At 38.1% G+C, this 21,396-nt stretch overlaps 2 long non-coding RNA genes across 2 annotated transcripts; both read left to right on the top strand.

Moving 5' to 3' along the window:
- The first annotated feature begins 9,407 nt into the window (after window positions 1-9,407).
- LOC146656682 (uncharacterized) lies at window positions 9,408-10,869 on the top strand. Its single transcript, XR_014913965.1, has 3 exons — window positions 9,408-9,840; window positions 10,503-10,571; window positions 10,729-10,869. It is a non-coding gene; the product is annotated as an uncharacterized LOC146656682 (long non-coding RNA).
- A 2,661-nt stretch (window positions 10,870-13,530) lies between these two features.
- LOC146656681 (uncharacterized) lies at window positions 13,531-18,594 on the top strand. The gene is made up of 3 exons (XR_014914177.1): window positions 13,531-15,998; window positions 17,169-17,195; window positions 18,441-18,594. It is a non-coding gene; the product is annotated as an uncharacterized LOC146656681 (long non-coding RNA).
- Window positions 18,595-21,396: the final 2,802 nt, after the last annotated feature.

The following is a 21,396-nucleotide window of genomic DNA, read 5'->3' as shown; positions in this document are numbered from 1 at the left end:
CTTCCAGTGTGACACTGAAGCTTTTGCAGTCTTCTCTTCATGTCCGAACAACTTCTTGCTACTTGCTCAATTTTCACTCAACTTCCACAAATTATACATCAAAACGTAGGTATTTTTGCTGGCTTTCAGAACATGTCACTATCATTGTTGTGGGATTTATAGAATTTTGGCAAATCTCCTCAGACCAACACAAGGTCTCAAAACTCTCCATATAAAGTCAATAGAGAGCTTGTTCAAAATCACCGCTGCATTTCTGTAATGAGAGGCATATTCGAATCGTCATATCTCCTTAACGAAGCGACTTTAAGACATGAGGCTTGTCCCGGTATATCTTCAGACACTCGTGACGCTCACAATTCAAGAATTTCTTTCTCACCTATTACCGTTCTGAAATGAGTTGGACTTGTTTGAGGGTAGGAAATTCGTCCTTCGCTCAGATTTCTTCAGATTTCAAACTGTGGAAATGAACCACTTTTTTCTCTCGTCATAACTTTTTGTTGGATTTCCACAGAGAACTGAAAATTTCCATGATTGTTCACCAAAGCCTGCTGTCTCTTACGGTGAAAGAATGATATTGATACTCCAAATAGATTTAGAGTTACAAAGCGTTGTTTGAGGGCAAGTCAAGGCAGTTTTTGCTTCGCTCTACTCAGTTATGGTGCATTACAAGTCAAATATCTTTAATAATTCATATTTTAATGATAAATTGTCAACACTGGAAGATTCCCCCATCTCTTCTGAACAAAACGGTGTAAGAATGACCGCTCTAGCCCCTACGGTTAGGAAATTATAGTCATTTGTTTGAGGGGAGTCCTCACTATGAGAAATAGACTGTAAAAATCCTGTGTCTCTCTGTGTGCTGCAGGCACCAGTTTTGGCGGGAAAAAGTACACAGCCTCTCTGATTGGTGGATTCAAATTCAGCAGCTCCCAGGCTGACCTAGAAACTTACTTCTCTTTCCCTGTTTGTCTGTGTGTGTGTGTGTGTGTGTGTGTGTGTGTGTGTGTGTGTGTGTGTGTGTGTGTGTGTGTGTGTGTGTGTGTGTGTGTGTCAGAGAGAGAGAGAGAGAGAGAGAGAGAGAGAGAGAGAGAGAAAGCCTTTTAATGTGATTATCTGGTAAACATTTACCAAGATCCTCTTCTTTACCTGCCACTGCTACTCTACACTGTGAGTACAGGCTGGACCCCACAGAGTGTGTGCATGTCTGCAGTGAGGATGAAAGCACAGACGACATGGCAAATAAGATTGAGACAGCAACAGGTGAACAGGCAGCCGACCAGGAGTGGCATCAGTTCCAGAGGCCAAGATTACATCTTCATGTTTAAGAGGTTTGTTATATGAGGGGTGAAACTGTGCAGAGAGAATCCTCAAAGGAACGAGACAGACTGCAGACGTGAGCACAGGGACAGACATGGAGTTTAACGTAGCTGGAGAAAACTGCAAATTGAAAAACTTTAACTATAGGCCTCATGGCCTCGTTGTCCACCCTGACGCTCCCTGGTACCCTCAACAGGGTACCTAATTATGCAACCAGGTACCCTGTTGATTTACCATTAAGATTGCATTAGATGAGAAGAAGAAACTGGAGAGTGCATGTGTTTGGTGTGACCAACATACTGAACATTTAACTTGGCATCTTTAAATCACCCGTACTTTTTTTAAGACCACACAATAGAAATCAAATTATTTTTAAGAGAGAAGTGCATCAGCGTGTGAACATGAAAGTAATACCAGTTCACGCTCTCTCTGATGCTGCTGTTAACTTTGTGTCAACATAGTCATTACGAGTGACTTTTACAGAGAGACAGGGTGCTATTCTTAGTTGAAGGTATCTGAAGTGAACGTAATTCCTCACATAAAGACACTTTATCTCAAGCAGTCCAAACGGTGGCTGTGCAGATGGATCAAAGATCAACCCATCTCGTGAGGAACCAAGCCAGGGAGCGTCAGGGTGGACAACGTACTCACAGTGTAGAGTAGCAGTGGCAGGTAAAGAAGAGGATCTTGGTAAATGTTTACAGATGTTGTGGCTAATTTGGGCTGCTGGTAACAAAGCACACTCACCAATGCTGTCTCAACACAGGTTTTCTCATCACTGATGCCCATGGTTGCTGTTAGAGGTCAATCTATTACATCAAAGTCTTTGCATGATTCTCCAGTGTTTAGCAAGGAGATGTGAAGTGGGTCACCAGCCAAGTCGTTGTACAGTTTATTTCTGTTAAATGCCTCACATAATAATATGAGGGTAAAATGAGGCACTGTGAAAGTCATCTGTGTAATAATGACAATAATAATAATAACAACAACAACAACAATATATACACTTAAAAACTGCCCCGCACACAATAGTTTTGCACCTGAGCACTTAAAGTTAGAGCACTTTATTCATCACTTAAATCACTTTTAACTGGATTATCAATATCTGACAGTTTTTGGTCTGTTTACAAGTTTTACTGTTTATGTTTATTGTCTTTACTTTTGTGAATAGCTGCTGTAGGATGTATATATAATTATATTAATTATATTTAAACATTGCACTTTCTATTGTGCTTGGAGCATGTTACCTGACTGTTGTACACTAATATTGTATATAACAGCAGCTTACTATCTCACCTGATTCCTCCTTCCATGACTTGATTGAGCCTGCAGCTTCTCTAACATTTGATTGGTTGCCGTGCAAAGTAAGTCAAAACAGGTCGATCCTAGAAAATCGATTACTTGTGTAGACTTGGGGCAGCCAGTTATCCCAGAATGCAGATCAAATCACAAGCAGCAATGGTGGTGGTGTAGTTTTAAAATACCCCGTTTTTCTGTCACCAGCTACACTTTTAACAGTGTTTTAGCCGCGAATGTCGCGACGTATGTCTGGTCAGGTTGTCAACATAGAACATGTTTGCAAAAGTGCTCAGATGTTTTCAGAGATTTCACTAGCTCTGCTAACAGTTAGCATGCAGAGTGCACCGAGGGGGTTACGTTAACCGGTTTGTTTACATATTCCACTCTCCGTGTTCCACATGTTGCATTCGCAGATTCTCATTTTCACCGAACGATCGTCTCTTTCCGCCTGGTCTTGTGTCTCTGTGCTTCTGTAACATAAAGAACGAGCTGACATTTTTCTCACGAAACCAGCGATCAGCTCAACAGACCCTCAGTTTACCTGCATGCATCCTCCTCCTCATCTGTCAGCTGTTTAACACCTGCTGCTAATTCAAGAAACACGCCTAGTTACCTGGTGATAGTCACAGTTTAACTGGGCAGCCGGTGCTCGATATAACGCAATGTCAGCGCATTTTTCTGCACAAGATAAGTAAATATAGTGTTTTCCCCGAGCGCAGAGCTGCTGGAGCTCGTTTCCTTACAGAGCACTTTATAGGCGAGCCAGCTTTATCAGCGGCTGATGTCCAATCACCGGCACACAGCTTTCAAACCTCAGCTGAGTTTTAGCTCTCAGTGGTTAAACGCTGGACTTCATTCACTCAGGTTCTGTCTGTCGGGTCACGTTTACTTCGCTGTTTTATTTACAACTGAGCAAATCGGTTTGGCTGAGGTTAAAGTTACGTTTCATAACTGCATAGTTTCACAGACGTTTAATGGTTCACTGGCACATGTGTTAGACTGAACTATCATCTAAATATCATCTGTTTTTTAATAGTTATTCAACTGTATTCTAAGCACCAGCTGTCTGTTAGAATGTGATTTTTTTTCTCTCTCTGTTGGCAGAGGTATAAAAATGCGCAGGAAAATCTGACGTGCATGGCGAACTTCACCGACGATATTTAGGGAGGAATAAACACACATCAAACATAAATGAACCATTTGTCTGTCTCCATAATTGAGAGAATTTTCTCTTCTTATGTCAACACTCTCTCTCTTTTTTTTGCTTTTTCGGTCATGTTATGTTTACCTGTCAAAGGCTTGTTACAAACTATGAAACACATCGTGCAGACTTCTGGATGTTAGAAGAAAACGAATACTGCTCATGAATGAGACTAAAGGCAGGAAGGTGTCCTTTAAAACTAAACATGTTAATAGGACCTCCCTGTTTATATCATAGTTTATGATATAGCACGTGTATTTCAGTAATAGCCTGCTGAGGCCACTATACGTGCTGGCCTCATATCAAATGTGAAGGCAGACTGAGTCTATGTTTGACGTTTTTTTATATCTAATCTTCCTTTTCAAACATTTAAACAGCAGCGAGTCTGCAGCTGAGGGAATACAAATTCAAATTGTCGGAACAGGTTTGCTCGTTTCTTGGATTCATTTGGCGATTTATTAAATGTATAACTGTTATTCTAATCTGCTGCTGAGTCTCTTACACTTTTCTTTATGCTGTATATTTTCACGTCTCTGGAATAGTTGGCAGTTAGATAGTCAGCTGGGAAACTTTGTGTTAACTCATGGAGCTGAGGATATCGTGGATATGCTGACCTCGCTGCGTGGTGTACAGAGCGAGGTCAGCATGATTAATATTCACAATAAAAATATTAGCCGAACATCATGAAGTCTGTATGTGTTTCATAGTGTCGAACAACCTTTGTACAGTTAAAGCCAGCAGTTACTACATGACGGAAACACCAACGTTATCTCTTTTATGTGTTTATACACAGGTCACGCTGATTACTGAACAAAAACCCAGATCAGATGTTAAACAGATTTATTTGCTCTCTCTCCTCCTTAAACATGTTTTTAATGTTAGTTATAATTCAGAATTGGCGACTGAAACACGTAGGACACATAAGAACATCAGGAAATAAAACATCGATAAATATAACCTCAGTAAAAGAAGTCAGCGGGGGTTACTACAGCTGTGTACCGGGGCCTGCGCTTTGTCGGTGGGATTGCTTGCGAGGCGAGCGGGTCTATGTCAAGATACAGCCTCTTTGCAAAAGTGTTTCGATGATTTCGGAGATGTCTGCCCAGTCTCACGGCAAAGCGTGGGATAGACCCGCTCGCCTCGCAAGCAATCCCACCGACAAAGCGCAGGCCCCGGTACACAGGGTGAGGCTGACAGATAAAATTATTTCATGACGAGAGCCAGGCGTCAGGACTGCCAAAATGAAATAAATAAATATATCATTAAATAATTAATTAAATGTGTCAATAATTAATTAAATGTGTCAATAATTAATTAAAATGTGAAATACATAAATAATTAATTAAATGTGTCAATAATTAATTAATTACATGTGTCATAACTATTTATTTAATTAATTAATTCCAATTTTAATTAATTATTGCCACATTTAATTAATTATTTAATGGCGTATTTAATTAATTCATTATGGCAGTCCTGGCGTTCCATAGGTTCCAACCCCTGAAAAAAAAGCAATAACAAATATTTAAAAAAAAAAAAACTTATCAAACAAGCATATAACATATTATTTATTGCAGGTTAGAAAAGAACATTAAAGGGTGAGGCCTTAATATGAATCTCAGTGCTGTTTGGGTTTGTCTCACGGTTGCTCTGTCTCGGTGTAGGTGTGAAGAGACAACCTGCAGCTTCATTTCTGATTGAAAGAGCAAGGCTCATACTGTGTGATTTTGTCAGTCGCGCGATTCAGCTCCTGCTCAAACTGTACGATTGACTCGCAGGGGTTAGAGCAGGGGTGTCAAACTCAAATACACAGTGGGCCAAAATTCAAAACTGGAACAAGGTCGCGGGCTAACATTAATATTCATTGAAAAAAAAAAATCTTCCTCCAGATTTAAGAATGAATCTGTTCTTATGGACAAGTTTTGCTGAAAAACTGAATATGGAACAAGCAAAGTTTAATACTAAACAATATATATATAAGCTGGATAATACCAGTAGGCCAGCTCTAATAGTAATTTGGTATGGCTTCGCGGGCCAAATGTAATTAGGCTGCGGGACAAATTTGGCCCGCAGGCCAGAGTTTGACACCTATGGGTTAGAAGTTCGTAGGTCACGATGCAGGGTCTCACACTATACCGCCCGATGCTCTGATGCGACCTGAGTGCTCACACTGTGCGTCCATAAAATGAAGGTTATAACAGAAATTCTGTCGCTCTCCCTGTCTGTCTTTCACTCACACAGACACACCACCGCCATCAACTTTGCTAAATTGCTAATGAAAAACGTCAGGCAGCTGTGATTGAGCAGCAATGTCTATCCAACTATTTTCACGGTTGTTGTGGTCGTGATAATTTTGTGAGGCCACATCGAAAAGGCTCGGGTGAGCTTTCCAAAGTTCTACAAGTTGTGCCTCCATCGCTTGTGTCCAGATCACACGCTGCACTGCCGTGCTGCGCCGTCTTTTTCGCTGACATTTGTGTTTGCGCGTGCGAAGTGTGAGAAGCTGCGGTGACACCCTCAGGACAGTCCTGAGGCAGGACCAAGCGATTGATGATCGGGAGCTGGTCGTGAGGTGTTAATCGCTTCTCGTTACCCCACGTATACTACACGATGCACGAGGCAGGCCAAAATCGGGCCGAAAAAAGTCGCACAGTGTCTGCCCAGCAGAGAGGCAGTCTTACACACAATGGCTATACAATAATTGAGAGGCAGAGGCCTGTGACATCCACCAGGTACAAAGAGGGCTAGATGATGGCACTCAAAATGAAGCTCGAGTTAGTCAGAGTCATTTATAATTCTGTGAATTTATCTTTTTACAAGTAGACAAACAGCAACACTGAACTGAACTGAACAACCATGCATGCATTGTTTACCAAGTCTCTCAGAGTATAATTTCTCTGACCTTTCTCAGTGTCCGACAGAGTACCCAAATAGCATACCTTTATTAAAATGTAATTTTAATAAATAGCGCTAGAATACAGGTAACTGATATTCAATTTTAAAAGTTATTTCTGGAAATAAATTTAATTCAAGTGTCAAAATGATAATAAAACCTTTTTTCAATGTGGCATTTTGTGTATGATTTATAAGACAACACATAAAGTTCAACTTAAGTGATGATCAAATCTGCAGGTCATTAATCAATATATAAAACTAAAATAAAAAATGTATTTTAGTTACACAGCACACAAACACGGAAGCAAGACGTGTAATTAGAATTACATATAATAAATATGGATTCATTAGTGCAATTTCTTTAACCATAGAGAATGACTAAATCCTTCAGGACAATGGTCATATCAGTGCACTGAACTCACTATGTTATCCATCTAACAGAGCCTCAACATGTTCCCACTGTAATTTCCCCTCATGAATGAATTTATGCTGCACTAATCTGAATGTTCGGAGGGAAATCAAACGCATTTTACTGGCAGTACTCAAGCTGACTTACCTTTGTTTGAATGATGAGGTATTCACAACGTGGAGTCTAAAAATAGCCAAATCTTGTAACCAACCATTGGTTAATCGGATGTGCGCCTCCAGACATTTATAATTGCGAAATGGTTCGCTGTGTATGCGCTGACTCCACAGGTACAGAAATATATCAGGCTTCGGGGTTTCTGCTCCACTGCCGTTTTTTCATACGGGTCCACATTTCCAATGCACGCTATTTTTTGCAAGTACCGTCTCTTCGCATCCGACACAATCTGAGTCTATAAAGTTTTTTTTGTTTTGAGCTGCTTTTAAGTACGGTTTGTATCTTCCGTCCAAACGAGTGTGTTTGTTTTGATTCGTGGCCTGATAAAATGGTGGGAGCATGCCACCATTTTAATCAAAACAAACACAAATAGTAATGATAATTCCATAATTAAAATTAGACGAGTTAACAAACAAAAATAACCCAAAACAGTGATAACATAAAATCATTACAAGGCAGTCCAATCACGAAACACAATCGTAGTTAGCCAATCAGAGCGGGTGACAACAGATTACGTCACAAGTTAAAGACCGGCGGGAAACCTTATTTGATCTTTCCGAATCTTTCTACGATACTTCGAGGGACACAGACGGCTTTTACTCTTCTCAAAAACTTCATAAAACGTAAGTATCCGACTTCTAACTCCGTTAAATGTCCGTTTTCATGGATGCCTGGATGTTAAACTCAATTGTTACACCTGGTAGAGCAGAACGCTGATCATTTTATTAACCCTCACGTCATACTGGGCTCTTTTTGTGCCACTTTTTTCATTCGTATGAACGCCATTTCCGCTGTGTTGGGTGTAACATAGCCAAACTTGCCAGCCGGTTTCGTTTTTGTAAAATCTTCAAATTTTCAGTCTGATTTTCTTACATCAGCCTAACACGGCTTAGCAGCAAAAATACTCACACTCAACACCCTAGGGACCGTTTTGTGCCTTATATTAATATATAAATTTTTTATAGCACTTTTTCGGGCGTGGCAGAAAACGGTCCCTAGGGTGATGAACGTAAGTTTTTTAAAGTATCACGTGAGGGTTAAGATCTTAACGAATTTGACAAATCTTCAAGATCTATAACAGTTTTATAAACTTTAAGATGTTAAGTTTGAGCTGTGAGTCTCTAACTTTGCTTAAGGCTGGCAGTCTGCCCTGGCAACAACACTTTCTAGCACTTTCTCAATTAAGCTATACAAAAACTGAATAACCAATAGGAGTTAGGCTAAAAGACTTAAACAAAAACCTAATGGAAACCATATTTTGAATAACTTCATTTCCCACAATGCCTCAGAGCCATTACTCATCAAAAAAAGGCCATTTTCTGCGCGGTTATAGAGGTTGTGACTGACATGAAAGCGTGCTAGATTACTGTCATTCTATTGGCTCAAATGATTAACAAGGGGGACCAATAGAAAGAGCCACAGCCACAGGAACTATGCAAGTGCATTACGTTCGTGGAGGGGGATCTCCAACAAACAACAAATATTTTAGGCATTTAAATAAAGTTAAATCATTTCTTGTTCACAAATTTAGAGCCAAAGAAGCTATTCACAAATTATGAATACCTAGCTTTGTCTTAACTAAAACTGTTGTTTCACTGTGTTTCACTTCAGCAGCATCAATCTTTGCACAGATAATATTGATGTGATGATTCCTTATTTTCTGGAGTGTATTGCCAGCATATTTTCAAAGGACATTATATGCTAGAAAATACAAAAAATAAATGAATAAAAATTGGTTAAGAAAAAACATCTCATTGGTTCTATGAGTATGTGTTCAGTCTTCAGTTACTTTGACCAACTCTCTTTGCTGTAATATTTGCATTTATTCAATGAAATCTTAGAACTGTTAGCTTTATTTTAAAACCAACATTGTATTTAATATCAGAAAAATACTTTTAGACAGGCCTGGGTTTTTTGGCCTGTCATTTTTAAGCGGGAACCTCAGAAAGGTATTTTTGACTTTTGTTTGACATCAGAAAGCAAAGAGACTGCACAAAATCTACAGGTGTTACCATATTATATGACCCTTGGTTGTAACAGAAATGTATTAACTTCTTAATAATTTTTGTGTTGCCTTTTTTTCAGAATGGCTTTGATGAAGCTTTTAAATACTTGCCCTGACACGCCGTATTTCCGGCCACCCCCACTGCACTTCAAAGTGTTAAGATCATGCGACCAGCTGAGGGTCACTAGCTGGCGCTTCCAAGATGGGACAGCTACACCCCTGATCACCAAAAAGAACACTGTGGCAGCCATCACAGATACCGAGACTGTGACCAAGGTCACACTATTTGAGGAATTTTCCTCTAAAATCCAGCAGGGGCGGTGCTACATAATGAGGGGGTATGAACTCAGGGGCACGGCCCCACCATACAATATAAATGTAACTGCACGAACCCAATTTTTTAGGGCTGCAAACCTAACTGTTAGTGAGGATCGTTTCACCGAAGCAGAGTGCCTTCTACATCCTCCTGCTCCACTGACACCTCTGAAGATGAGCTCGACAAATGGCGGGCTCATCACAGTCCAAGGGGAGGTGGTGGAGGTAAGTATTTGTGGTTCCATCAGAATTTACATGGCTTTAGGTTTCCAAATAACCCATTATTGCGTGTATTTTTTTACAGTTAAAAATAATTTTTGCTGTCAAGCAGAGACTAAATTCTGTTAAGATTGTTAAGCACAATTTTTTAAAAATATTTTCCTAAGACCGTTTCTGGTATTTATGCAGCCAATTTGCATTGTGTCTACATACATTTGTATTGTAAGGGCTAGATTCTAATGAACAGTCTCTACTTGATAATAAAAAACAAACAGAATAATTATTTTATATACCTGTGTATATAAATTTATACAAAGGTCTTCATCTTAATTTACCTATACTTTATAATAAAAATAAAAGCAGATACAATGGAAACTGGCAAAATTACCCTGAATTGGGCATAATGGACACCAACTAGAATTTGGAAACTGGCAAACTTTTCATTTATGTTGCTGTCACTTAAGAATCCAACTAAGTTACAAATGTATTGTTTGTAGAAAGATTTCCTTCAAGCTGTTTCATAATTATGAAAAACATCCTGATAAGTTCAATGAAGAATACTTAATAACAGCAATAATATAATCTAAAAATCTTACTGAAGAAATAAAAACCTACCACATATCAATACACTAACTATTACTGATATTTTATTTCAATTTACTTTTCAGTTTTCTGCAGTAAAGGACGTAGTGTCAGGAAAACAGCACGTTCCCTTGCGGAATCTCCAGCTAAAGGAGGTAATGATGCAATTTTAGTTTTATATTGAAATTGGTTAAACTAATGTGACAAATTTGACATTGCTGGTACATGAGCAGTGGGCTTTCTTTTTCTAGTTACTGGATTTTGGATTATTTAATTAATAAATCTATAATTCTGTCATATTTGTGATTTCAGGATGGTTACACCGTATCAGTCTGCCTCTGGAGGGAGGCAGGAATTCACACCTTTAATGTGGGAGACCAGATTAACCTCTCCCACATGAAGCTGAACCACACCGCATATGGGCCACAGCTGCACAGCACTAGTTATACGAAGGTTGAGGTATGAAGAAGCTAAACCTTTGTACCAATATTTCACAGCAACAACAAATGTTTAGAACTAGGTTTTGAAATGTAACTACATATTCTTTCAGTCTGGGTCAAAATATGAAATAATATTATATATATATTTATATCAAATTATCTTATATACACACACACACACACACACACACACACACACACACACACACACACATATATACACTCAACAAAAATATAAACGCAACACCTTTGTTACTGCTCCCATTCCCCATGGGATGGACGTAGAGACCTAAAATTCATTCCAGATACACAATATAACCATCCCTCACTCAGGATGCTGATCTGACATCATGAGTAGTGCCTTTTGTTGTGGGCAGTCTGAGGTACACCTGTGCACTACTCATGATGTCAGATCAGCATCCTGATGTGGCACACCTGTGAGGTGGGATGGATTATCTCAATATAGCAGATGTGCCCACTACCACACATTTGGACTGATTTGTGACCACTGTTTGGGAGGGATGGTTATATTGTGTATCTGGAATGAATTTTAGGTCTCTGCGTCCATCCCATGGGGAATGGGAGCAAAAACAAAGGTGTTACGTTTATATTTTTGTTGAGTGTAGATGTCCAGATGAACATAATCCCAAGACGTCTTTGGGATTTAATTACCTGCATGATTGATCATGCATCATATAATGCATAATGTAACACATACATATAAACGTATAAACATAATGTGTATGTCTTGGTGACTTACTTAAACCACATGATGACCATAGATTTTCTTTTTGGATAAAAAAAGGGAATGTTTGGAGGGCTAAATATGTGCTTATGCTTTGTCAACAGACAAAAGTAGAGGACAGAGAGGAGGTCCTCATCATTGGTGTGGCCATGAGTGACAAGCCAAATCAGCTTGAGGTTCTTCTGGATGATGGGCAGAGCCTCTTCATCGACAGTGAGCTCTGGACACCATTTGATAATGAACTTGAGGAGGCAGCGGTCAGGGTAAAAATTCAAATTAAGGGGAAGCAAATTATGCAGATTAAAAAAACCCCACTGTGAATAATTTAAAAAATGTATTCATTTGTTCCTTTGTTTGTTACTTGTTTGTTTGTTCAAAAATATAAAATGTTATATTTCATAAATTAAAAACAATGAAGTTCTTATTTTCTATGTATTTATAATTGTATATTGTATATGCTTTTATTTTTATTATAAAGTATATATTAAGATGAAGACCTTTGTGTAAATTTATATACACAGGTATATAAAATAATTATTCTGTTTGTTTTTTATTATAAAGTACAGACTGTTCATTAGAATCTAGCCCTGTACCATAATTAACTGTTTTGAAAATCTAATAAATATTCATTTTAACATTCCTGCTCTTTTAATTTTTTATTCAAATAATTGTGGAAGCGCAAAATGATGAACTTGAGATTTTTGGGTAGACATGATATCAATGAGAATAGAATAGAATAGAATAGAATAATCCTTTAATTGTCCCACAAGGGGAAATTTGGTTGTATCAGCAGCACAGAAAAAAGAAAACACACACACACACAGATATACAAACAGAACAGGACACAGAACAGAAACACGATTTTTACATAGTTACATTAATTTACATTAATTACATTACAAATTAATCCAAAATCTATACAAACAATTGAAGCATCCGTTGGAATTGTGAATACATCCTTGTTTGTCATGTTTACATTTATGGCCCTAAGATGCGCAGACACATGATAGTTGGAAAACGATGACAGGCTTGCAGCCCTCTGTCTTCCTGGAGTAAGGTGCCTGATCAGTAGTACAAGAATTATGCTTCTAGTCCACCTAGGTTTTGAGTTACACAACGTTTTGTAACTCCAAAAAACGGCGTTTTTCGCCTCTCGCCGCGATCTAATTCTGACTCCTCATTACCCTGTTTTTCAAAATGGCTCTTCTCTTTCCCAGTGGCGCAGTTGGTAATGACATGGGTCTGCAAGCCAAAGATCGTGGGTTCGCTTCCACCTTGGTCAACATGTTTTTTTCCCTACAAATTAATACACTGTCACAGACCAGTAATTCATATTCATCATTTATTACAATTCTGCAAACTTTTATGATTTTACCAGCTTTTCTAATATGGACCTCACATTCTTGTTAAGACTCCATGGCACAAATACTCTTCCCTTTAGGCTCTGTGTATGTGTGTGTGTATCAATATGTCTCCCATTTTAAAGTATTAGTCCTCCATAATTGTATTTCTGGTAAATCACAGTATTCCTGCTATGTTGTACTATTTTTCTAAATCATAATGTTTCTGTAATGTTTAAGTATTTTTGGCTAAATATATTCTTTCTGTTATCTTATACTATTTCTCCTAAATTCTTGTATTTTTGAGAAGTTATCATGTTTCTGGTAAGTTACAATATTTCTGTTAAGTTCTGCTATGCTATTGTATTTCTGCCAAGTATTATGTTTCCTCTAAGATATTGCAGTTCTGCTAAGTTATTCCATTTTAGCAAAGTTCCTTTGCTTCTGCAAAGTTTTTACAATTTCTGCAACTTTTCAGCTTTTTCAGCTAGTTTTAGCAGACAGCTTCAGCTTTAAAGCAATTCAGAATTCATGATTACAACCAATATGTAGTAGAATAAAAGAAACAAATGTGCAATGAACATATCAGGAGTCGCTGTTAAAAAGTCTCATAGCAGTGGGGTTAAGGGACCTCCTGAACCTCTTGAGTCCTGCAGTGGAGTGAGATGAACCTCTGCAGCTCCTACTGTGAGGATGCTTAGGCGATCACCAACACCAGCTCCTTGGTGTTGGTGTTCAGCAGAAGACTGTTCTTATTACTGCAGTCAGTTAAATAAATCTATCATAATAAAGTACATTTTAACATAATGACCTTATGTTTATTTATGTCTTTTAACCATTATTTCAAATTCAAAGAATCCTGTTTGAAACATTTATTAAACTTATAGAATTAAATTTCTGCTAGTTGCTTTTTGTTGCAAAAAAAATCTAGTATAATAATATTTAAATTTACATATATTTTTCACGTTTTCCATGCCAATTTTGTGTAATTGCGGAGTTTCCCACTACCCGTGAATGCCTCTTTTTTTAACGTCTCTGCCTGACTCCTGAATCTCCGTCCACTCTCAGCTCGATCCCCACCGGTAAGCGCTGCTTCTCTGTCTCTCTTTTCTGAAATGAAATGTCTATAAGCTGTATGAGGGATTTACCCAGTTGTTGTTAGTGACTTATGAAGCCAGTCGAAGTATAAGTCATGTTAAAGTAACACAATGGCTGCTTTTTTAGTGAAACGTTGTAATTTTACTATTTAAAAGGAGTGTTTGGTATGCTAGCACTAAGTGCTAACGCCTAGCCTAGCTGCTATAGGCCGTTAATACAGTTATTGTGTTGTATTTGGTTCATTCGGTGTGTTAGTGTTTCTGAGTCTGTTAGGGAAGCTGAAGTTAATTCTCTTCACAAATCAGTCAGTTAAAAACGGCCTCATTCTTTCGGTTGTAAGGTAATGAGCCGTCATTTTAGAACCACTGATTAGCTGCTGAAGCAGCAGGGTCGGCAACTTCAAAGGAGCCATTTTACCGCCATTAGCTATGTCCCAAAACGTCGGCTGCATCTTTCGGAGGACCCAGCCTTCGCGGTCTACGTGGACCGAGAAGGCTGTGAAACTGGACGGTCTAGCCTTAAGATTTGCGTCACCGCTGTCTCGCTGGAGTTTAATAAACTCGGCCGTCTGCTCCTTGCTATTTAAAATATAACAGGACACTGGCGTAAATTCTCGACCGTTTAACGTTTATTGAGCTGTGTGAAAATCCCGGAGGAACCCACCGGATTGATTAATAAAGCTTTATTTAATCTAATAATCTAATAACTTTGATCTCAGCCAAACCGATTTACTCCAGAACAAATAAAACACAGAAAAAGGCAAACAATTACATTTTTAAGTTATCAGAGTGACTTGTATATCATGTTTAACCTGAGTAGCGAAAGAGCGGGGGTCTGAACCCCCCTCCCGGCTTGCCATCGAGCCTCTGAAAACGTCGGCACACTTTTGCAAATATGCAATGTCTTGATAAACCAAGCAGATATTTACACCGCTACTTTCTCGCCTAAAAATATGTTAAAAGTTTATTCGGGGAAATGAAGGACTCATTTGTCGGCCGCATTTGAGACAGCCTTCGTCGACTGGCTGTGACATAATCGGCCTTCAAATGCGGCCTCCGGAGGATGCAGCCGACATTTTGGGACACAGCTTCTGACTGAAAGCCGGGAGAAAAAGAGTCACGTGCCTGTACCGGTGTGTTTTTGTGCTGTGGGTTAATTAACAGAAGGGAGAGAGAGAGTGAGGATGAAACACATAATATAAGAATAATAACATCTCTTAACAAGAAGTTTTTTTTTAATTAGGTAATTTTAGTTTTTTAGTTAAATTTTAAGAACTGTTTAACAAACACTTGTTTGTGCAGGTTGTTTTTTTTTTTTTAAATGAAACCTACACCTGCAGCTCTGTTTAACTTCTCACTTTGTGAAAAACTAACGAAATATAAAAAAGTCCACCTTCAAATAAATAAAATGCAGCAGTGCACCATTAATATTATAAATATGATATGTAGATATTTAAAACAACAGCATATTAAATGATACTGTGTGCAGGTGATAATATTTTTAGGAAGCAGAATTTGAATGCAGACGAACTCAAATGTTGAAGCCTACAAAAATATCATCCAAGCTTTCATTTATGATTGTTCATGCTTTGAAATTGTGATGTCAGAATTTGATAAAGTGTGCAGAGCTAGGTGTAGCAAATCATTGCTTATTAAATCTACTGTGTTATCTAATAGCACCAAACTAATAGAGCTATCACATAACTGAGAAACGTGTGTGGCTTATTACAAATGGATGAAACCACATTTTACCTTAATGAAGACAGTAATCTTTAATAAGGTGTAGAAAAAGGTGAGTTGTTTGTTGCTGTGATAAACAAAGAAGTGTACTGAATCTTTTGGACTACACAGAGTGATGCAGTATTGACTGTGATGCTGATTTGAGTTGTCTCATTCTGTATTTTTGTGCTTTGTCTTTTGTTACACAGAGTGAAAGAGATCTTTGGTTTTGCCTTTGCTGGTAAGTAAACAGTGATTGTAACTGAGGCAGTATGAACCTGGCATTGCGTAGCACATTTGGCAACTTACATACAGTAGTTTGACTTTTTGTGATATGTTTCCATTTACTGATGGGCAAAAACACAAAGTCAGGATTTATTACCTGTAGCAGCAAAGCCCTCACACAGGACCTCTGAATGTCCCTGAAAATGTCCCTGAAGTTTAATAGCCCATTTATGTATGATTTAAATTTCTTATGGCTTATTGAATCCAAACATAGGTAAATGTCAGTTGTTCATTTTCTCCTTATGTTTGTGGATTTAAGTAGCAGACAAAACAATGAAAGTGTTTTAGGGGAGTCAGTATAAGTGGTTGCTCAAACACTTAAGAGCTGCACAGGTATTGATTCATATTGTCTCTCAAATTCTGCTGATGTGTTACATTAAAGTCAGAACACTGTAGAAGTATTTTGTACAGTTAAGCAATAATGAAAAACTAAGAGAACCAGAGGTGTGAGTGGACATTGTTAGGTACATTACAGCCAGTGTGTCTAATTAGTTTATCACTTATTTGGTGAATATAATGTGTTTTAAAATTTTATAGAAAAGTTGCCAAAAAGGTACACTGCAAAATACATAAATATTCCTAGCAACAGGTATAATGAAAGGACTTTTTAGTGTAAAAATTTAAGACATTTAATTTTAATTACAAAACATGGTGCACCTCTGCTATTGTAACATGTCAATATTTAAAACTATTTTAAGATTTACATATTCATATCAGACATGACGAGGTTTTCTGTTGCTTCTGATTTATATAATTATTTTGTATCTAACATTTTTAAAAGTTTTGGCTTTCACACTTTAGTAGTACTGACCTGTTGTAGAAAATGTTGGAGCCACAAAGCTTCTGTGTAGGAAATATTTGGTATATCCTGCACTTGTGCCAACAAATATTGGTGGCTATTCTTTATATTTCTGTAGTAATGAATGCTTTTATTACACTTGCTACAGCCATGTGAGACGCTGCAGTTCATTTATCTCCTCTTTAGACTACAGTAAGCTCATAAAGCCTTAAATAAATTAAGAATTTTACTAGTTAATTTATGTCACAGTAAATTGGATTGTGTGTGAAGAGGCTCAACAGTCTGAATCATCAAACAGTGATCTGATGAATTGTTTCCTTTCTCTAGACTGCTGATCTGATCGTCTCCAGTCTGGTAAGTAAAGGTTTGTCTGAGGTACAGTGCTGGGAAATGTTTCTCATTATAGGACATTCAGTTTAGTGGAGTGAGTCAGCACAGCTCTTGGGAATAATCAGATCGTAGAAAAGTCTGTGTAAACATTTCCAGACTTACAGATCTCTCTTATCATCATAGTACATTTTTAATTAGGCCCTAATATCGGCCATGCTAAGTTTATTGTAGATTTAGTGGAGTGTGTATTAAACATGCCCCATATTTGACTGAAAAATGTAGAAACTGCTGTTTAGGAGTCATCTGTCTCCAAATTTTTCATTTTGCCAAAAGTCATACTGAGTAAATTATTTTTTACTTTTATGTTAACGGCTCCCCAGACATTATGATATACTGTTGAACCAGGTAAGTACACACAGAAACGGGAATTTGAGACCTTTGGGCATTTAGGATCATGTGAGTTGAGTGCTGTGAAGTGTTTAAAGCAGGTGGTCTGAAACTGTCTGCTCTGACTTCATTGTGTGGGTTTAGCTTGACCATATAATGTTTATAGTAAGTTACTGTAGCACCACATCTTGGTTTACAGACTGTGTTTGTTTTTATTGTGTTAATAGAATGCAAAAATGTCCTTAGAAATGTTCCACCACCATATGATAAACATTTTCATTCAGTTGAATCTAATAATGTACTGTACGACTCTTCAGTGTGTAATGATATATGTGTTCTGTATTTTTCGGACTGTAAGGCGCACTAAATTCTAAGGCACATTAAGCCAAACAAAACAGATAAGTGAAACTTTATTCAACTCATTTACAATAACTCTCAAAATTGTTCAGTTGTAAGACATAAAATACAGAACAATACACTCACTTTTCAGGATTTATGGACTGATGAATGTGGATTGATCAGTTTGAAATCTGCTTCATAAGCATGGCTCTCAACAGGTGCCAGGCCCTTATACACACACACCATATTATGTTGAAGCACAGTACGAATTACTCTACGAGGGTGCTGACTATGGTATCCATGCTCCGACAATACATCAAGTGGTGCTGCTTTGTAGCTTACCAAAGTCATACTAAAACATTTGACAGAGTGCCGTGTACCACATAGAATTGGTTTAAAATCAGTAAGCACAACCATACATAAGGTGCACTGTCTATTTTTGAGAAAATTAAAGGCTTTTAAATGTGCCTTATAGTCTGAAAAATACGGTAAAGCCAGGTTTATTGGAAGTGTGTCTAATTCCACTTTCTTTCTGTCTTACAGGTGACCTGCTGCAGAAAACCCTCTCCCTCTATCATTAACAAGCAATTCAGTCTGTCCTATCACTCTCCCTCTCCCTGCTCAATCTTTTTTGACAAGCCATTCTATCTTCTATCCATTCTCCGCCATGTGCTCTATCTAATTTGACAAACTTGAACCTGAGTTGAAACACAATCCTGTGACTTGAAATCCAGTTTTACCAGAATCTAAGTTTTTGGAATTGAAGTTACCTGAACTTTGTCAGTCTGTATTCAGAATTCTGAGAGATCTCTGCTCTCACTGCTCCATCTTTCCTGTCGTTAAACTCTCTCACATCCAGTCATTTTTCTGGAAATCACAAGTAGAAAGTTAAAATTACAGTAGTAGAATTACAGTACAGTAGAACTCACAGTAGAAACTACTTACACAGCCCTACATTTGTCATTTTAATTTTGCATTACACTTTGGAATAAACATTGATTGGCTTACAGGTGCAATTGCTTTGATAAATTATATAAAATATACACCTCTTAAAGGTTTATTTGTAATAAGACAATCTGGTTATTTTGTAATATATACATTCAGACTGCTCTATTTACATAAATATTAAATTAGATTCAAATACATTTTTCAAGTCTTTCATTGACTATAACATTTGACTACAGTAAGTTTATACTAATATTATTTAAGGACAAACCCATTTCTATTACTCAGTGTAAGTATTGAGTTACAATTGTCATTGAGAAGCTGCCCTGAGGACCCAGACTTCCTGTTTCCTGACTGCTGCAGAACATCCAGCTGAAGAATCCTCATCGCCTGTCATCTGATCACCACACCACCACAGCTCCTTATATTTGCTTTAGATTTTAGATATCTCAAAGATTTACACAAAGTCTACTTCAAAGCTAAGAGTTTTATTATAGCCTGTTGATTGATTGTTGAGATTTATTCTGCATATTACTTCACAGAAGTATAGACCTATTCATTAACCAGTCTGGTTAAAAAAAAGAAGTAATAATATACAGTTGTTGAAAAAGCTACAATAAAACGTTTTTAAGGATCTTTCAATAACTTTTATATTGAGTTTGTATTTAAGCCAGCCTTTTACATCAATTAAACGGTCATAAGAACACTTTACCATTTGTATAGTTGATCCATTTAATAGAAACTTGAGGAGTTTTTCAGTGTTTACAGGTTGAGTTTTGTATACATTTGTGTATAAATACATATAAGGTCCAATTTGTACTTGCACAAAATGCCAAGGAAAGGTCAAAGGTCACAGTCCCAGAAGCTTAGATGGTAAAAGCAGAAGGAACAGGTAAATCTTTCTCAGACCGGTGAGCAGGTAAAGGTGTCTGTTACAAGTATTCCCAGTCCAGAAGTGCAGCTCAGCGTTCAGATGGCCGCAGTGTCTTATGCAGATGTGGTAAAGAGAGGTGTTTGCTCATCATCTGTGCCAAATGCTAAAGTACAACAGGTAATCCAGACTGAACCCCAGCTAACTGTGCAAACGCAGCATGATGGAGAAGCTCCAGGACCGTCTCATGTACAGGTTACAAACAGTGAAAGTCGTCCACCAGTGAGTAGCATCTGTGCGTCTCGAAGCCAGGCCAATGCTAAGTATGGAAAGTACCGGAATCAGCAATGCATGGCGAACAGTTTGGTTTTCCTGTCATTCTTACACGAGGATGAATTCATTACCAGAGCAGATCTCAACCGTGTGTTGGACAAAGGCCATGCCGTGTATTCAGATGCCAGAAAGAGGTTTGTGAACAGCGTGTTTCTAGCCTGTGATGAACTTCCCACTGTGATCATCAGCCGCAGACACGAGTATCAAGTCGACATGTCTCAGTTTGCTCATTATGGCACATTTGACGGTACAGATCATCTTCCGAGCCTTGAACAGGGACTACAGCGTTTGGCTTCAGAGTTTCGCTACGCTTTGCTAGTCATGGGAGGAACAGCCATCGCAGTTTCCAGGCTGAGTTCAGGTGAATACGCATACTTTGACCCTCACCCACGTAGGTCTACAGGAATGCCATTGTCGCTAAGTGTAAGTGGTGGAACTGCAGTTATGTTAAAATTCACACGTCTTAACGACATGATTGACAGGATCAAACGTTTGTACCGAATGTTTTGCATCGCACCAACCTGTGCTTATGAGCTACAGCCTGTTGAGTTCCACAGTGAAAACGCTGCTGACCAAAGAAATGCTGATGAAAACAGACAAACAGCTACAACTGTTTCAGCACCAGCTTTAAATGAACCTGAATTTGAAACCCCAAAGTCCACTGAGCAGACACAGAAAACTGTGGCCGACACTTTAGCTACTGAAGTGATGTCATCCAGAGTGGATTATTCAAATGAGCCAGCTGCTGAGCTGAACAATTCTGATTATTTAGAAATAGAAACCTCTGCATCTTCTGTGAGAGAACCTCAGGTAACATCAGATTCTGTTCCTCAGAAGGATCCAACTGCTGCCAACCGCTGTTCAACAAAGACAACACAGGAACTTTCACATAAACTGCTGAAATATAGTAAACAGGGAAGGAAAAAAATGAGGAGAAGATCATTGGCCCAACAAAAACTACCAAAAAGAAAGGATCCTGATCACAGACAAAAGAAGACTGTGTACAAAAGTAATCTATATAAGCTAAATCCTATATATAGAGAGAAACAGAGGGAACATTTGAGAAAGATCTATAAGGAAAGAGATGATTTTAAGGAAAAACAGAAGGCGCAAATGAGAAGGATCTATAGAGAAAGTGCTAAAATTAGAGAGAGAAAAAGAGAACGTGTCATAAGGATGTATAAAGAAGATTCTTTATTCAGAGAAAAGCAGAAGGAACGAATAACAAGAACATACAGAGAATCTCCCGTGTTCCGAGAAAAGCAGAAGGAACGAATAGCAAGAACATACAGAGAATCTCCCGTGTTCCGAGAAAAGCAGAAGGAACGAATAACAAGAACATACAGAGAA

This window comes from Rhamphochromis longiceps, linkage group LG12, assembly GCF_057381845.1.
Source record: "Rhamphochromis longiceps isolate RC_006_pf linkage group LG12, R_longiceps_female_GT1.1, whole genome shotgun sequence".
Classification (NCBI taxonomy): domain Eukaryota; kingdom Metazoa; phylum Chordata; class Actinopteri; order Cichliformes; family Cichlidae; genus Rhamphochromis; species Rhamphochromis longiceps.
The sequence above is the reverse complement of the archived record's forward strand: the minus strand, read 5'-3'. Positions and strand labels throughout refer to the sequence as shown.